The following is a 19,155-nucleotide window of genomic DNA, read 5'->3' as shown; positions in this document are numbered from 1 at the left end:
ATAAAATTGGGGTTGGTCTCCTCTTTATTGGGTTTTTAAATTGTGATAATTTCGGATCTTTTCCATGTTTCAGGGATGGTTTTATTATTTAATATCTCCTTAAATAAAAATTTTAAATTTGGGATAATTTCTGATTGGAATATTTTATAAAATTTAGAGGTAATAGATTGACAGACATAATCCCAAAATTAATAGGGGACGACCAATATGGTTTTATTAAAAACCAGACCCAATCAAAAATATACTCAATGCAATTAATCAAGCTACGAGAGAAAAAAGAAAAAACTTCTATTATTAAAATGGGATGTTTACAAAACATTTGACATGGTTAACCATCAATATCTCCATCAAGTCTGTGAAGAATCTAATCTGGGGAGAGAGTTCTGTAAAGTAATTAAGGAACTTTACAAAGATAATCAAGTGCAATTACTTATCAATGAAACCAGAACAAGAACAATTAAGATTAAAATAGGACTAAACAAGGTTGCCCTATCTCCCCTATCCTTTTTGTATTGGCAAATGGCAATAGAACCTTTAGCACAAATTTTATTAGGAATAATGATAAAATTAAAGGATATAAAATTGGGAGAGAATTAATTAACATTAATTTATTCATGCATGATGCCATGGTTCTAATGGGATCACCAGAGGATTTTATAAAAGAAGTTATTAATACTATAAAGAAATTTCAGAATTTATCAGGGTTGGCCATTCAAAAATCAGAATTTTTACATAAAAATCTGACTTTGAAAGAGTTAAAAGAAATACAGACCATCTCCGGGATAAAATTAGGTTAGAAGAAGTTAAAATATTTAGGGGTTTATATTTCCAAAAATTTACACAATATAATTCAATCAAACTGTAACCACTTATGGGGAAAAAAGGAAATAATCAAATTCACAATAGGAATAATCAGAACTGAGATATGTCAAACAAAATTAAGATAGTTAAAACGATGGTTCTCCCTAAATATTTTATTTCTGTTCCAAGTCCTTCCATATAGTATTCCCAGCAAAATAATTAAGAAATGGGACAATTCCATAAAAACATAGACAGCAGGAGGAAATAAAAATAGATTGCCAAGTCAGTATTTTACTTCCCAGAACAAAATGGAGTATGGGGGGCACCTAATCTACAAGACTATTTTGAAGCATGCCCAAATAACAAGATTGTTAGAATTAGATTTTGATGATACAAGAAGATGGGTCAGAATTTTTTAAAAAAACAATAAATGGATTGTATAATTGCCTATGTTTAAAAGGATGAGTGGACAATAAAATTCTGAAAGAAATCAAAGGGGAAACAATAATCTCATCCATAAAGTGCTGAAAAAAATGGCAAGGTAAATTTCCAATAAATAAAGTAGATATACTCTCAATAGGGTTTTTAGACAATAAAAAGGAACAGATATTTTGTAAAGTGATAACAAATTTAAAACAAAACAGAATGAAATTGATAAGAGACCGCCTAAACCCAGATGGGACAATTAAGGATTCCGAAACAATTAAAGACAATTGTGGTCAATGTAACTGGCCTTTTTGGAATGGACTGAAACAGAGGATTATGAATTGGAGGAAAAAGGAAGATCCTGAAACAGATTTTGACCAAATTTTCAAATGGAATTAGAAAAGGAGAAAGGCCTTATGCGTTTTATATACAAGAAATTAGTTGAAAAACTATATAAATTGAAACAAACATTGAGATATGGAAAGAGGACTTGAATATCAAAAAAATAAAATAAAAATAAAAAAATCAAGCACATAAGGATTAGAAAAACACAAAGGAAAATACTAAATGGAATACAACCCCAATTCATTTAGCTCATATAACTAAATCAATTACAAAATTGTGTTGGCACGGATGTGGAAAATTCAGCTCATATATGCAAATGTGGTGGGAATGTGATAAAGTACAAAAATTTTATAACAAGGTAAAGAAGGAAATGGAAGATTTAATAGGATACAAATTGGTATTAAATAATAAATAATTCTTCAACTGGAAATTAGACAAGAATGAAAACATTAAGGATTGGGGGAAAATTATAAAATACATGATAGTTGCTGCTCAAGCAACTGTTGCCTTGGGTTGAAAAGAGCAAAGAAGATGGAATGTTAAAAAAAATTATATGGATACCTAGCTGACTTTATGCTCCAAGATTACATCCTTGAAAGGAGAACAAATATACATCAGGCCATATAAAAAAGAACTGGGATCTGAAATGGGGAAGACTGATAGATAAAGTGAAAGGAGAAGAAAAATATAAAGAAATTAACCATTCTCTTTTTAGGATTGATCAATTAAAATAATATCTGAATGAAGGAAAGGACTGGGGGAGGGGGGAGTGGCAAAATACCGATAGACACAAGTGGGAGATAAAGGTGGAATCAGCCAGGTTAAGATTACTAAGAAAATAACATTTGATATGTATATTTGATAAGTTTCTATGTTCTTTACAGTACCTCATGAATCTTTTCATTTTATCATGTCTTCATTTTGACTCAGATGGGTTTGTAATGGTGCCTTTGCTTTTTCAGTGTATTTGTGCTGATCTATTTTCTTATATTTAATAGAAAATAATTGTGTTTTATAAATGTTGCTCAGTCAGTTTTGCTTGGCCTTCCTATTCTGTTCCTATTTCTGTTTCCTATTCTATGAAAAAACCTACATCATGCATACATTTTGAATGAGTTTGCTTTGAATATATAATCTCTGAAATGTTATTTTTTGAGTAGACATATAAGCCATATTTATGACTCTGCTGTCCCCTGAGGAAGGAAAGATATTTTATTACCTACTGGGAGCATTAAGATTAGCAGATTCCATTTTTCCCCTGCTACCTGCATTTTTCTGTTATTTCAGTTCAGCCATGATTGTCACATAAGTCATTAGAATATGTACAGAAATGATACCTGAAGGAAGGGAAGGCTTGGTGGAAAAATTCCCTTTAACTTTTATTATAGATATCATTTCATAGCAATCTTAACAGCTGCATAGTGCAACAGGATGAGATTAAACTCAGCATGTTTTAAATGACACACATACGCCCGCAAACATATTCTCCAGTGTAGCATATCTTCCACAGCTTATGAAATGCACATTCTACTGTTCCACATCCTTCTGCATCACTGAAATGATTCATCCTGAGATGAATCCCACTTAGATTTTGAAAATTACCAGAGAATATAGAATTAAATTTAGAGAGAGGTTAAATGATGCACATAGAAATATTGGAAAGGCCTTGCAGAGAAAATGCACAGTTTATTGCTAAATGGGTTGTAACATTTCAGTTATTGCTCTTTGCAGAAAGGCTGTAAAAGGCTCTGATTGCTCTTCATTGACACATATCGCTAGATATGATCCAGCTACTTGCAAAGCACAGGTCCCTTTATAAATTAAAGCCTCACTTTTCCTTATCATTGTTACTCCCTTTCAGATATAAAACATATTGTGCACTGTAAAAAGCTTAAGACTTTTTTTGATCATGTATCACATGCTCTCAGGCTGTGAACACCTGTGAGCTTACAGGTTATTGATTGTTGGATTGCAAGATATAATTAAGAAAATTAGCATGTTAAGTGAGCTATGTTTATTAGTGACTGACACAAATATACTGACCTTCTGGCCTTTCTCTACTAAAGCCACCTTTATTTTCTAGCCTTTAGCTGGCAAAAAGTCTGCCTCCCCTCCCGACCAATGCACTTGGGAAGTAGCAAATGGATATGATATGCCCCTAACATTCTTATTCAGTCTGCCTTTGACATTGGTTCAGGTGCTTTTGTCATACCTGCCAGTCTCTGCAGTTTGAGGAAGACTTAACATTGGGTTGTTGTGCATTTTCCGGGCTGTATGGCCATGTTCCAGAAGCATTCTCTCCTGATGTTTCACCCACATCTACGGCAGGCATCCTCAGAGGTTGTGAGGTACATTGGAAAACTAAGAAAGGGAGGTTTATATATCTGTGGAAGGTCCAGGGTGAGAGAAAAAACTCTTGTCTGCTGGAGGCCAGTGTTAATGTTGTAATTAATCACCTTGATTAGCATTAATGGTCTTGCAAGCTTCATTCCTGCCTGGGGGAATCCTTTGTTCTGAGTTGTTAGTTGCCCCTGATTGATTCATATTGTAATTCCTCTGTTTTCAGAATGTAGTTCTTTATTTACTGTTCTGATTTTTTAGTTTTTTTAATACTGGTAGCCAGATTTTGTTCATTTTCATAATTTCCGCCTTTCTATTGATATTGTCCACATGCTTGTGGATTTCAATGGCATCTCTGTGTTGTGTGACATGATAGTTGTTAGTGTGGTCCAGCATTTCTGTGTTCTCAAATAACATACTGTGTCCAGTTTGGTTCATCAAGTGCTCTGCTATGGCTAACTTCTCTGGTTGAGTTACTTTGCAGTGCCTTTTATGTTTCTTGATTCCTATTTGAGCAATGCTGCGTTTGGTGGTCCCTATGTAGATTTGTCCACAGCTGCATGGTATACGGTAGACTTCCACAGAAGTGAGTAGATCCGTCCTGTCCTTCCCTAAATGTAGCCTTTGTTGGACTTTCTTAGTGGGTCTGTAGATAGTTTGTAGGTTGTGTTTCTTCATCAGCTTTCCTTTGCGTTCAGTGGTTTCCTTGATGTATGGTAAGAACACTTTTCCTCTGGGTGGATCTTTGTCTTTACTCTCATGGCTTGTTCTTGGCCTTATAGCTCTTCTGATGTCTGTGGTGGAGTATCTATTGGCCTGTAGAACCTAGTTTAGGTGGTTTAGTTCACCTTGGAGGAGGTGGGGTTCACATATTCTTTTTGCACTGTGCCTCTTTTTTACTTCAGTGATAGTTGGCATTTTTATTGAAATATCTACCTCTATGTGTAGGTTTTCTGTAAACGGTGTGGCCCAATTGTTGATTGGGTTTTCAGATGACTAGAACATCTAGACATAACATTTATAATTACAATATCTCAAACATTAGCAGAAGTCATACAAACAACTTACTTCTTCTTACCTTATCTTCTCTTTTCCTCCATCTCCTTCTTCATCTTTCTTTTCCCAGCACATGACTACTTTGTAGTCAAAACACAGCCAAAAAACCCCCAGCAAAAACCTCTCTTCTGTCAGGTCTTTACAATTTAAGTTTTCATACAAAACGAAAAACAACTGAGAATGGAAGAAAGTAAGGACGAGGTAGGAACACTAGGATGAATATAAGTCATGACAGGCATAGTTATTTAGTAGGCCTGTGTGAACACTAAAAAAAGTATCAATGTTAGGGGGTCACAGAAAATTGTTCCTAAAATTGTTCTAAAATATCGTTAGGGGTATGAATCATAACTTTAACGATATAACAAATTCTTCATTACTTTTTGTTAAGTGAGTGCACAAAGGAGGATCCAACCCCCTTTATTCTGCCTGGCATGAAAAGCACAGTCAAACCACCCTCAACAGATGTCCTTCCAGCCTTTGAAATAATAATAATAATAATAATAATCATCATCATCATCATCATCATCATCATCATCTCCCTGTAGGTGCCACCTTGTCATGGTGGTGGTGGTGGGGGGCTTAACTACTCCAATGATAACTGAGAGCTGTGCTGGTGGTAGTGTAACTACCAGCAGGTCCAACCAAGCCAGAGAGGTCTCAGCTGAGGAGCAGAACTAAGAGCACCTAACTCATTAGCATTATGTAGAATCAAACCAAAACAAAGTCTATACTGGCTTGGTCATCGCCCAGGATAAAAAGGACCGCAGTGGATGCTGCTGATTCTGGACATCCATCGACAAGTGGGCTACGGAATCAAAATACAAATGAACAGTCACAGAAGCGGCAGAAATATACAATGCCAGAAAACCGCACAGTTATGAAATGCTATTACAAATCTGAACCTCAAAAGCGTGGCTACCGGGGCTTCCGGTGTGGAAGAATGGCGACAGGACGTGTCCTCTGAGACTCCGTCGGAGGACCATCCTTCCCTCACGGCTGGGTAGAGCTAACGCTCCCTCTCCCATCGCGGACTGAAGCGGGGAGACTGCATAACCCACGAGGGTACCCGATGGCCTATAGAGGGGCTCCTCCAACAAGGAGGGGCGCCTAGAAAGGTCCGGGAAAACCCTCACAGGGTATAGCGAGCCGAGGAGAAGCGAGCTGGGGATCGGGCTGATCACCAGCACACTGTCGCCACCACACCACGCCAGACGAAAAAGAAAAGGAAAGAAAGGAACGAAGAAAGAAGCCTACCGATGGGTAAGAACCCTTCATTCGAACAATCGATAACAAGAGCAGCTCAAATTGGATGGAAGAGAATATATTAAGCGGATGGAGTGAATGAACCGATCTATTGGGAAGATAGAAAGCGGTTCATAGGGCAATATAACACAGAGACCTAAGATATATGGAGATATTTCGGATGAATCAAGGAATTGCATGAACTGATCAAACCTAGCATACGGGAAGGAAAAAAAAAAACAATAACAAAAAAAAAAAAAACACTAAGAGCAAATAACAAAGGCTGAGTTGGGAACATGGCGCCCGCAAGACACTAACCTTGAAAACGCCAATGTACAGGGTCAGGAAGTGACCTAAAGCCTGACGGTGTGGAGGAAGAAACGACGCGGACGCCCGCGAAGCGTGGGAGATGATTTTCATACCTGGAACTATAGAGACTCCAGAGAGAGTCTGAAATCTCATTATATAGACCCCAGAAAAAATAGAGATTCACCACCACACAAAATCGAGAAGTGCAAAAGAAAACCTTAGAGACTGAAGGAATAAAATAGAGGGAAAAAAAAAATGGCTTACAGATTGCGAAGTGAGAAAGACACAAAGGACTCAAGAACCACGCAGAAAAGAGCTTCAATTTCGGAAGAAGTTCAGGTTAAGGACATGACGGAAATGATCCTCAAAGAACTTTACAGAATGCAAGAGAAGCAAGATGCTTATCAAAAACTGGCACAGGAGCAAATGGCAGAGTTTAAAAAAGAAATTAAAAATGAATTGAAGGGAATGAAGCATGATATAGGAACTTTAAGTCAAGAGCTAAAAGAATTAAAAAATGACAAGGTGGAATTAAAAAACCTCCACGGGAAACTACAAAGAGAAGTTCAAATCTTAGAACAGAAATCCAACAAAATAGAAGCCAAACAGGAAGTATTAGAAGCAAAAGAACTTGAATACCAACTCAGACTTCGTAATGTGTGGGAAGAACCAAGAGAAAACATAAGGATGGTGGTGATAGAAATTCTAGCAAATCTACTCCAAAGCTCAAAGGAGGACATAGAAGGTAGATTAGATCGAGTATACAGAATTAATACTAACTACGCTAAAAGAAACAAAACAGCAAGGGACGTAATAGTAAACTTTACGAAGAAAATTTACAGGGATGAGATGCTAAAACTGAATAGTGAAAACTCCATCACATACAAGGAGAAAAAAGTGATAATACTGAAAGAAATCCCAATGGATACAATAAACAAGAGAAGAAAATATCTTTTCTTGGCAGATGAACTGAAGAGACATAACTTAAGGTTCCGCTGGGAGAAAGAAGGACTAATGACGACATATAGAGGAGAGAAACACTGGATAACATCAGAAGGAAAGGCACAAAACTTCTACAGAAAGATTAAAAAGGAGATGGAAGAAGAAGAGGAATTCGATAACACGGACAGAACAACGGGAAAAAAACCCAGACAGAAACAACAGGTAATACCTCAGGGAAGAAAGAAAGCAGACAGAGACCAACAGGCAAGAGAAGAGCACTCAATAGAGGACAACAAAACAGAAGAGGAAGGCGAGTCGGAAGGAGAGGTGGAAGAGAGTTCGTTAAATCATTCAGAGGAAGAAGGGAGGGATCCCAAGGATAGAGAAGAAGACCAGACATGAGTAGAAAACTAAAAATATATAGCAACAATGTTAACGGAATAAATGAACCCCGGAAAAGGAATAAAATACTTACTAAATTTAAAAAATTGGAATATGATATAATCTCGCTACAAGAAGTTCATATTAAACAAGGTCATGCTAAATTGTTAACACAACCAAAATTAGGCCAAGAATTCCACTCGTTAGATTCCCAAAAAAAAAGAGGAGTAGTAACTTATATAAGCCCTAACATTTCAGCAGAGCTAAGCTTTAAAGATAACGAAGGTAGAATATTAGGGGTAATGATAAAGCTAGAAAACTTAAAAATTCTGATTTGCAACATCTACGCACCAAATGACTCGAAATCAAAATTTGTGAAAAAACTCAAAGAATTTTGGAGGGAAAAGGAATTTGATGGGATTATTCTGATGGGCGACTTCAATGGGGTTCTAAATAATGAAATAGATAAAAACCCTGGCAAAATCAGAGGGAACAGGAAAAATAAAGAAACAATCTCTAGAGAATTCAAAATATTAAAAGAGGAATACAATTTGATAGACGTATGGAGATCACAACATGAAAAGGATAGAGATTTCACTTTCTTCTCTGCCAGACACAAAAGCTGGTCCCGCATAGACATGATTTGGATATCTAGATCGCTAAGTACTAAAGTTACAAAGTCAAAGATCCTACCAATGTTAGATTCAGATCATTGCCCAACTGAGATAATATTAAATCAAAAAAGAGGTAGATGGAGATGGAGGTTAGATGAAAACTTACTAAAAAGAGAAGAGGACATAGAAAAAAATAGGAAACTAATAGATGAATTTTTTACGATCAATAATAGCCAAGAAATTTCACCAACAATAGTATGGGAAGCAAGTAAAGCTACTATGAGGGGCTATTTTTTACAACAAAGCATTCAAAAAAAGAGGAAAAGCTCGGAACAAATAAAACAGGCAATTGAAAAAATAATAGAAACAGAAAACAAGCTAAAAAAGAATCCCAAGAATAATAAACTTTTGCAGGAATTGATAATGAGACAAAGAAACAGAGAACACTTGGAACTAGAACAGAGGGCGAAACAATTAAAGTATATAAAACAAAACCACTTCGAGAATGCGAATAAACCGGGACGCTGGTTATCAAGGAGGTTAAGGAGAAAAAGGGAAGCAACTTTTATAAACAGAATAAAAATTGGGGAGAAACATTTCTATACGGACAAAGATATAATGGATCAGTTTCACAAATTCTATAGCAAATTATATGAGAGGGACAACATAGATGAAGAAAAGATCACAAGGTACTTAGGAAAAATGAAATTAGAAAGGCTAACAACAGAGGAAAGAGAACTCCTAAATAAGGAAATTTCAATAAAAGAAATAGAAGAAGCAATCAGAAAAATAGACGGATCAAAAGCCCCAGGACCGGATGGCCTAACCGCAATATATTATAAGACTTTTAAAAAAGAATTAGCCCCACAACTCCAAAAGATCATGAATATAATCAGAAACCAAAAGAAAATGCCAGATACATGGAAAGAAGCCACAATCACGGTAATACACAAAGAAAATAATGATCCAGAAGAAGTCAAAAATTATAGGCCCATCTCGTTATTAAATATTGATTATAAAATTTTTTCAAATATTATAGCAGACAGACTAAATTTTTTTTTATCAAAATGGATAAAAGATGATCAAGTCGGATTCCTCCCAAACAGACATATAAAGGATAATATTAGAATAGTTCTTGACCTTATAGAATATTATGAAGTTAATAATCAGAGGGAAATGATATTTTTAGCAATAGACGCCGAAAAAGCGTTTGACAGGGTGAATTGGAACTTTTTTAAATTTTTAGCACAGGAATTAGATATGGGCTACTACTTTCAAAACATACTAGAAACTATATACCAAAATCAAACAGCTAAAATTATAATAAACGGCCAAGAAACAGATCAAATCGAAATACAGAAAGGGACAAGACAAGGTTGCCCTCTATCCCCATTAATATTTATAATGACTCTAGAAATTTTACTTAATAAGATTAGAGAAGATAAAGAATTACAGGGTACAGTAATCCAAGGGACACATTATAAAGTAAGAGCATACGCAGATGATTTAATTTGTTTTATCGAAGACCCGGTAACAAAAGGGGAAAAATGGATTGAGATTATCAAGGAATATGGAGACCTAGCAGGATTTAAGATGAATATAAGTAAAACCAAAGCATTAGCAAAAAACATCCAAAAGGAAAAACAAGAGAAGATAACAGAGCAGTTGGGGGTCCAAATTATATCAAAAATTAAATATTTAGGAATAAATATAACATCAAAGAATATACAGCTATTGAAAAATAACTACGACAAAACATGGAATGAAATAAAAAAAGAACTTGAGATATGGAAAAATCTAAAGCTATCACTATTAGGTAGAATGGCCACAATTAAAATGAACGTACTACCCAAAATATTATTCTTATTTCAATGTCTCCCCATTTTAAGAAATCAGAAGAACTTTACAAATTGGAACAAAGATATAAGTAAATTTATATGGAACGGAAGAAAACCCAGAATTAAAATAAAACATCTAACAGATGACAGGAGCAGGGGGGGGTTTTCGTTGCCCAATCTGAAATTATACTACGAGGCAAGTAATATACTATGGATAAAGGACTGGATACAACTAAAAAACAAGAAGATATTAAATTTAGAAGGTTTCGATTTGCGCACAGGTTGGCATTCATACCTCTGGTATGACAAAATTAAAATAGAAAAAAATTTCGGTAATCATTTAATTAGATCGGCCCTATTAAAAACGTGGGATAAATATAAGAGAAGAATATATAACAAAACACCAAGATGGTTATCACCCTTAGAGGCTGTGCAAAGAAGATTATTAGGTTGGGCAAATTGGCCGAAATATGAAGACTTAATTAGGAAACAGGGAGCAGATTACATATTAATTCCACAACAAGAAATAAAAACTAAATATCCAAATTTAAGCTGGTTACAATATGGTCAATTGAGGGAATCCTTTAAAAAAGACAAAACATTGGGATTTATGGAAAAGAATAATAGATGGGATAGAATTTTAGAAACCAAAGGAAAGGTAATATCGAAAGTTTATAAAGTATTACTGGAATGGGACACAGAGACTGAAACAGTCAAAGGATGTATGACAAAATGGGCGAAAGATATAGGGAGGGTGATATACATGAATGAATGGGAGGAAGGGTGGAATAGGAAACTAAAACTAACATACGCATACGATTTAAAAGAAAATTGGATGAAGATGCTCTATAGGTGGCACATTACACCAAAAAAATTAGGTCTGATAAATAAAAACAGAAATACAAATTGTTGGAAATGTGGCGAGAAAGAGGGTACATACCTCCACATGTGGTGGAAATGTAGAAAAGCCAAGGAATTTTGGTCAAATATACACCAAAGTATAACAAAGATACTAGAAAAAAGATTTAAAAAACTTCCAGAAATATATTTATTAGGAATCACGGACCTCCCCCCAGGCTCAAATGAAGAGAAAATAATGACCTACCTGACAACAGCGGCTAGAATAGTCTATGGAAGATACTGGAGACAGAAGGAAATCCCAAGCGTGACAGAATGGTTAACAAAAGTAGCAGAGATAAAAAACTCGGACAGGCTAACATTCCTATTAGCAAAACAACAGGGAAAACCTAGAAGAGAGACCAACTGGCAACAAGTGGATAACTACATTAACAGAAAGGAAAAAAGGAAAAACAAGGAAAAAATATGAGATACTGTAATAAATAAACAAATAAATAGATAAACTAATAAATAAAATAAAATAATAAGAAAAACAATAATTTAATTAATAATGTAATAGGTAAAAAGAGACAATTAAGTAAGAATTCACCAATAATTCCAAGGAGCGTAAGAAGAAAAGAATGAAGACAAAGAAAGAAGAAACAATTGAAAGAGCCCCATCGGGAAAGCTGGGAAGCCCCAGATATTTTATCTTATTTTTTTTTTATTTTTATTTTTATTTTTTTTTCTTCTTTCTTTCTCTCTTTTACTATTATTAATATTTTTTTTCTTTTTTTTTCCCCTTTACCTTTCCTCCATTTTACTACCTTTTTATTTTTTTTCCCCTCCTCACGTCTATCTCTTCACTCTCCCACTGCTCCAAACCTCACCGGTTTATTTCTATATATTTTAAAGTATTGTATGAAACTTTCAATAAAGATTATTTTTTTTTAAAAAAAAAAAGCGTGGCTACCAAAAGGGATGCATCAGCTATGGAAACAAGAGCTCAAGGATAAGACCATGGCTCATGCTGCAGCAAATGCAATAAGAAAGCGGCTCCCAACTCTAAAAACAGTGCCCAAGAGATACCTGGCGCCTCTCATGAAAGATGTGAATACAGTACTCTCCACTGTCCAAATAACATCAATTGAACAAACAAACAAACCAGTATGCCTACAGTGCAGCAGTGATAGTAACAGAAGAGCTTGGGTTCCTACAACCAAGGTAGCCCCAAAGAAAATTGACTGGAAAACCAAAGTGGAAGGTCCAGGCTAGAGTTGAAAATCAAGAAACTTAGATCAGATGCAAGTAACCTGAAAAATATGAAAGAGAAGAAACTGAAGAATGACAAAATCAAGCAATACCTAACCAGAAAGTACTGGCTGAACACCAGAAAAATTGAAGAAGCTTTGGAAATTGTGAAAGAACAAATTACAGCAACAGCCAGAAAAATTGAAAGATATAAAGCCAGAATCATCCAGTACAGACAAAATCAACTGTTTCAATCAGGCCCGGGACTGTGGCGCAGCAAACCAGCTGCAATTAACTGCAATCAATCACTCTGACCAGGAGGTCATGGGTTCGAGGCCCGCTCGGAGCTCTGTTGTTTGTCTTTGTCCTGTGTTAAAAAGGCATTGAATGTTTGCCTGAGTCCCCTTCGGGGTGAGAAGGGCGGAATATAAATGCTGTAAATAAATAAATAAATAAAGATGGTTCTACCAGAGTCTGAACCAAACAACAGACATAGTAACCATAAAGCCAGATAAAACTGCAGCAACGAAGTTCTGGAAAGAGCTTTGTGAAAATAATAAGAACTACCATAAAAATGCTGGGTGGATAAAGGAGTCTGAAGGAAAATTCTCACAGAACAAAATGGAATAGATGGAAATAACAACTGATATGATCAGCAAACGAGTGCAAAAAGTCAAGAATTGCACATCGCCTGGTAGTGATCAACTTCATGGATTTTGGCTCAAACATCTGATTAGTTTACATGGAAAAATGGCCCAACAATTCAATGAGATGCTGCAGAAAGGAAGTATCAGTGAATGGTTAACAACTGGAAGTACATACCTGATACAAAAGGATCCAGCAAAAGGAGCAGCACCAGGAAATTACAGGCCAATAACGTGTCTGCCCACTATGTTTAATCTACTGACTGGCATCATAGCTGACAGAATTTAAGACTATTTTGAAGAAAAAAACATCTTGCCAGATGAACAGAAAGGCAATAAATGGAAAAGCTGGGGCACAAAAGACCAGTTATTGATTGACAAAATGATTCTAGAGAACTGTAAAAGCCGAAAAGCTAATCTTCACATGACGTGGATTGACTACAAAAAATCCTTTGACTCACTCCCACACAGCTGGATCATCAAGTGCCTGGACGCCATTGGGATTTGTAAAAACATTGGCACCTTTATTGAAAACGTGATGGAGCACTGGAAAACTGAACTGTTTGTTGGAAATGAAAGCTATGGACATGTCAACATCAGAAGAGGAATTTTCCAGGGAGACTCATTGTCCCCTCTGCTTTTCATTATTGCCATGATCCCTCTGTCAACAATCTTACAAAAAATAAACCTCGGCTATCAAACATTTAAAAAATCTCACAAAATTTTGCATTTGATGTATATGGATGACTTGAAACTATATGGGAAAATGCAAATTGAAATCCAGTCTCTGACTAATACTGTCTGAATTTTTAGCACTGATATCAGCATGGAGTTTGGTTTGGACAAATGTTCAACAGTGGCATTGAAGAAGAGAAAAATCATTGAAAGTGAGGGCATAAATATGCCTAATGGCCAAACAAAGTGTCACCAGCCAGAGGCCTATAAATATCTGGGCATATTACAGCTGGACAACATCAAGCATGAACATGTGAAAACTGTGGTCAGCAAAGAATACACACAAAGGCTCAGAAAAATTCTCAAAAGCAAGCTCAATGGAGGCAACACCATCAAGGCCATAAACACCTGGACCATACCTGTCATAAGATATATTTCTGGCAGTATAAATTGGACACAGGTGGAACTGGACAATTTGGACAGAAAAACAAGAAAACTCATGACCATTAATCATTCACTGCACCCTTGCAGTGATGTTGACCGGCTATATCTGCCTAGAAGATCAAGTGGCAGAGGACTCTTACAAGCAGTCAAAGAAGAAGAACATGCCCTGGCAGAATATGTAAAGCAAAGTGAAGAACCTGCTTTGATTGAAGTAAAAAATCAGAAACTCCTCAAAGCACAGCAGACAAAAAACCAGTACAAGAAAACCATACTACAAACTACAGCTGACAGCTGGCACAACAAAACATTGCATGGAAAGTTCCTTGACAAAATTGAAGGAAAAGCTGATAAGGAGAAGACCTGGCTCTGGCTCACGAGTGGGACCCTGAAGAAGGAGACAGAAGACCTGATCCTTGCAGCCCAGGAGCAAGCCATCAGAACAAATGCAATTAAGACCAAGATCGAAAAATCAGCTGATGACCCAAAATGCAGACTGTGCAAGGAAACCGACAAAACCATTGATCATATCCTCAGCTGCTGTAAGAAAATCACACAGAAAGACTACAAACAGAGGCACAACTATGTGGCCCAAATGACCCATTGGAACTTATGCCTCAAGTACCACCTCCCAGCAGCAAAGAACTGGTGGGATCACAAACCTGCAAAAGTATTGGAAAATGAGCATGCAAAGATACTGTGGGACTTCCGAATCCAGACTGACAAAGTTCTGGAACACAACACACCAGACATCACAATTATGGGGAAAAAAAGGTTTAGATCATTGATGTTGCCATCCCAGGTGACAGTCGCATTGACGAAAAACAACAGGAAAAACTCAGCCGCTACCAGGACCTCAAGATTGAACTTCAAAGACTCTGGCAGAAACCAGTGCAGGTGGTCCCGGTGGTGATGGGCACATTGGGTGCCATGCTAAAAGATCTCAGCTGGCATTTGGAAACAATAGACATTGACAAAATTATGATCTGCCAACTGCAAAAGGCCACCCTACTGGGATCTGCACACATCATCCGAAAATGCACCACACAGTCCTAAACGTTTGGGAAGTGTTCAACTTGTGATTTTGTGATATGAAATCCAGCATGTCTATCTTGTTTGCTGTGTCATACAATAAAATAACAACAACAACAACAACAACAGAAAACCTACTAGATAAACTTTGGAGTTACTGCCTCTCAACTTTGTCTATTTCACAGGGTTGATTCAACTCCCAACAAACTCTCTTTTGCTGTGATTGTATAGGGCAAAGGCAGGTGAACAAGGTTTTACTGCCTCATCTCATCCACTTTAGTCTTTTTCTGATGTCGCATTCTATATTAGCTTTTCTGATGCCAAATGCAATACTACTTAATTATGCATTTATTTGTTGCCTTTGTTATTTTTCTTGGTGATGTTTTTGCCTACTTTATACTTGAATGTACGAGGGTTATCAAGAAAGTAGATTACGTTTTGGAATTAAAAATGAACAAAGTATAGGAGAAAACATTTACCATATGCAGTCGAAAGCCACACCCAAATACCACTTCTCAACATAGTCACCATTCAAATCTAGGCACATAGCGATGAATCAGTTTGGAAACTCCTTCCCCACTAAATTCTGCCGCCTCCCTCCTCAACAGTGTGTGACCCGCCGCATGGGGCCGGACATCCAAATGAAACAATGAATGCACCAGGAAGAGAGGAGCAAAAGCAAGCAAGGAAGAACCCTGCTCTTGCTTCTTTTGCAAGATCTCAAGAGAGAATCAAAACAGTGCAGCTTCCCTTCCCTTCCTGCCAGGTCAAGGAGAAGGCGTGGGCTTACCTAAGAAGGCCTGCTCAGCCTGGCTACTGAGCAAGCAGCGTAGGCTCCCGAGGAGAAGCAGCCAGGATTGCAAGCCCTGGCCGATCCTGGCTGCTTCTCCTTGGGAGCCTACGCTGCTCTCCTCCAGGTCACTTTCTGGAGCTTGCTCAGCAGCAAGCACTTGCAAGCCCTGGCCAATCCTGACTGCATCTCCTCAGGATCCTATGCCGCTCTCCTCCAGGCCGTTTTCCGGAGCTTGCTCAGCAGCAAGCGCTTGCAAGCCCTGGCCGATCCTGGCTGCTTCTCTCCTTTTATGTTGATCTAGTTTTAATTCAACTGTTTGACAGTGAAATGTTAACACTGATTATGGTTCGGATTCAATGATTAGATTAGTTATAGCTAATTCATGTTATTGTAAACATTAGTACCAACATTGCTGGCATCTTAAAAATTGTGCATAATATCCAGTAAAATTGGTTGAATTTTACAGGATTTAAAGTTGATGAGCTTCCCCAGATACCTTTAAGGTATTATATTTATTTATACCCTGCTTTATCTCCCCAAAGGGGGCTCAAAGTGGTTTGACATAAAAACATTAGTGTACAATTTAAAATATATAAATATGGAAAAATTAAAATAGAATTAAACACAAACAGCACTAAAATATTCTATGGTATGCTTCTATTCCAAGTATATTCAAAATGTAGGGTTCACTATTATCCATGGGTTTCAGTATCTTTGGGGTGTTAGTCTGATAATGTATTCGCTTTGGATACAGTGATCATATTTTACTTTCAATGCAAAAATGATGCACTTATATCTAAATAAAGATAGGAACCATATGGCTTTAGATGGATTCTTCACATATTTTATTCAACCTTTGAGCTCTCTTAAATTCTTTCTCTCTCACACACACAAACAGCCTCCAAATTTGCCTCCTCCCTAGCAAAATATATTCAGATCAGACCTTCTCTCCCTACCTCCCACATTTCCAGGAAATTGTCATAGACTTGTAGAGAATAAAATTTAGGCAGTTTTAAACTTTTGAATCCTTTTAGCTTCCTGAAGAAAGAGCTCTGGCATTCAAATTTGAACATGTGCAATAATGGCTTTCTGACATCATCATATACAAGGAAAGAGGTTTTGTCAAGACATTTTAAAGAAAAAAATTCTCTAAGAATATTTCTCTAATATGCCCCTGTGTTGCCATAGTTCCTATTTTCCTATTCACTAAGTCTCTGTAGGTTCTTGTCTAGCATGTATATTCAAAAGGGCAGTTTTGCTGCATTTCCAAGAACCATGTCTGTAACATTTGTTAGTGTTCTTATATACCTTGTATTTCAAAGCAAGGTAACCCAGAGGCATACAATTAATAGAACTCCTAAGAGCAGGCAGACTTCAGTAGTTTTCAATGTGAAACTTTAATTTTAGTTCTTTTAGTAAATTGTATGTGTCCACTTATCTCTACTGGATACCCACAACTAGCAGTGTGCCTTCTAAAATGCTTTGCTGCCATCCCTGTTAATTAGCTGTTAATTCCAGGAGTCATTGAAATGATCAACTGTAGAATGAAAAAAGGCAAAAATGTATTTCCTCTCCTGTCTTTCCTTGAGTCCCATTATGCCAAACTGCAAATGCCCACCAACAAGTTACACATGTTCAAAATACAAAGGTGCACATCTCTCCTTACGTTTTTCCTCTCTTGCATGTTATACACAGCATTGTTGTATTATATCAGGGGTCCCCAAACTTTTTAAGCAGAGGGCCGGTCCACAATCCTTCAGACTGTTGAGGGGCCGAAATATCATTTGAAAAAAAAATACAAACAAATTCCTATGCATACTGCACATGTCTTATTTGTAGTGCAACAACAACAACAATGAAAGAACAATACAATATTTAAAAATGAAAACAATTTTAACCAACATAAACCTATTAGGATTTCAATGGAAAGTGTAACACAATATTAGCATTATATATTACTATATTGAACTATACCACTATACTATTATATAATATGTAATATATAACATATCATTAATATTATTATATGGTATTACTACTAGTATTATATTGTATAACATAAGATTATTATCAATATTATATGTATATACAATATATTATATTATTAAAACTGATATAAAATATTATATTATAAAACTGTGGGCGGGGGCCAGGTAAATGACCTTGGAGGGCCGCATCCGGCCCCCGGGCCTTAGTTTGGGGACCCCTGTATTATATGGTCCCAATTTGTGATAAACTGTTCACACCCCTCCTCCCTGCAGCTTTCCTTTCTGAAGTAGAGACATCATTCCATGCTTTCCATATGTATGTGTCCCTTTCCTAAACTATTCATAATTTATGCAGGTCAAGTATTGCCACTTAAGGAAATAAAATGTAGAGAGAAGAAAGCAAGAGATTATCAGTATTTGTTTGTTTCTTGCATGCTTGAAAGGTAGTTAGGATAGTATTTGACAAGATACTTTGAACCTTCCTTCAAGCTCCTCAGTTGTAAGAAGAATCCAACAGCTTTGAAGAGTAGAAGGAAGTCAGAAAACCATTTGTTCTTCATAGGGTCTGAGTAAGGAATAGTTCTTTTTAGAAAGTCAATGATGGTTCCAAATGGGTAAAGGGAAAGGTCTGATATTATAATTCACAATGAGAACTCGATAGCTCACCAAAGAAATCAAAGTGTTCATGAGTTGAAACAGAGAAACAAGGCTGGCAGAAACAGAGTTTAATCCACTGGAAATACTTCATAGCAATCAAGGCAGCAAGGTTGTCAAGGCTGAAGCAAAACTTGAAACAGGAACAAGGAATAACAACTGAAGTAAAGTCAAGGTCTACGGCACGGCCCGATTGGAACTGGAAAACTTGGCTTGGAAACAAACAGGAGCTGGAGACGGAAAAAACCTCTCTCCAAGAAGCAACGTTGACACCACAAGAAAATCTACTGAGCAAAACACTTTTAACAGATTCTGGACTGTTCAGAATTTAGGGAGTAAAAACTCCCAAAACTTTCCCATGAGAACACTAACCATTATCCCATCTATTTGCCAGTCTCTGGCTCCGGCGAACCCCTTGTTTTGCACTTCTGTCCCTGGTTACAAAATCTCTACGGTTAAAAACCCCATTCCCAGGTGTCTCAGCAACATCTGGCTCTATCCATGAGGGAGGAATTGAAGAATCTTCCCTAATTAGTAAGTCTCCAG

The 19,155-nt window shown here is 36.7% G+C and overlaps 1 protein-coding gene across 4 annotated transcripts in view; it reads left to right on the top strand.

Moving 5' to 3' along the window:
* il1rapl1 (interleukin 1 receptor accessory protein like 1) overlaps nt 1–19,155 on the top strand; it is a 1,149,188-nt gene that overhangs the window by 557,337 nt on the left and 572,696 nt on the right. The gene's annotated exons all lie outside the window — the stretch shown is intronic.

This window comes from Anolis carolinensis, chromosome 3, assembly GCF_035594765.1.
Source record: "Anolis carolinensis isolate JA03-04 chromosome 3, rAnoCar3.1.pri, whole genome shotgun sequence".
NCBI lineage: Eukaryota > Metazoa > Chordata > Lepidosauria > Squamata > Dactyloidae > Anolis > Anolis carolinensis.
The sequence above is the reverse complement of the archived record's forward strand: the minus strand, read 5'-3'. Positions and strand labels throughout refer to the sequence as shown.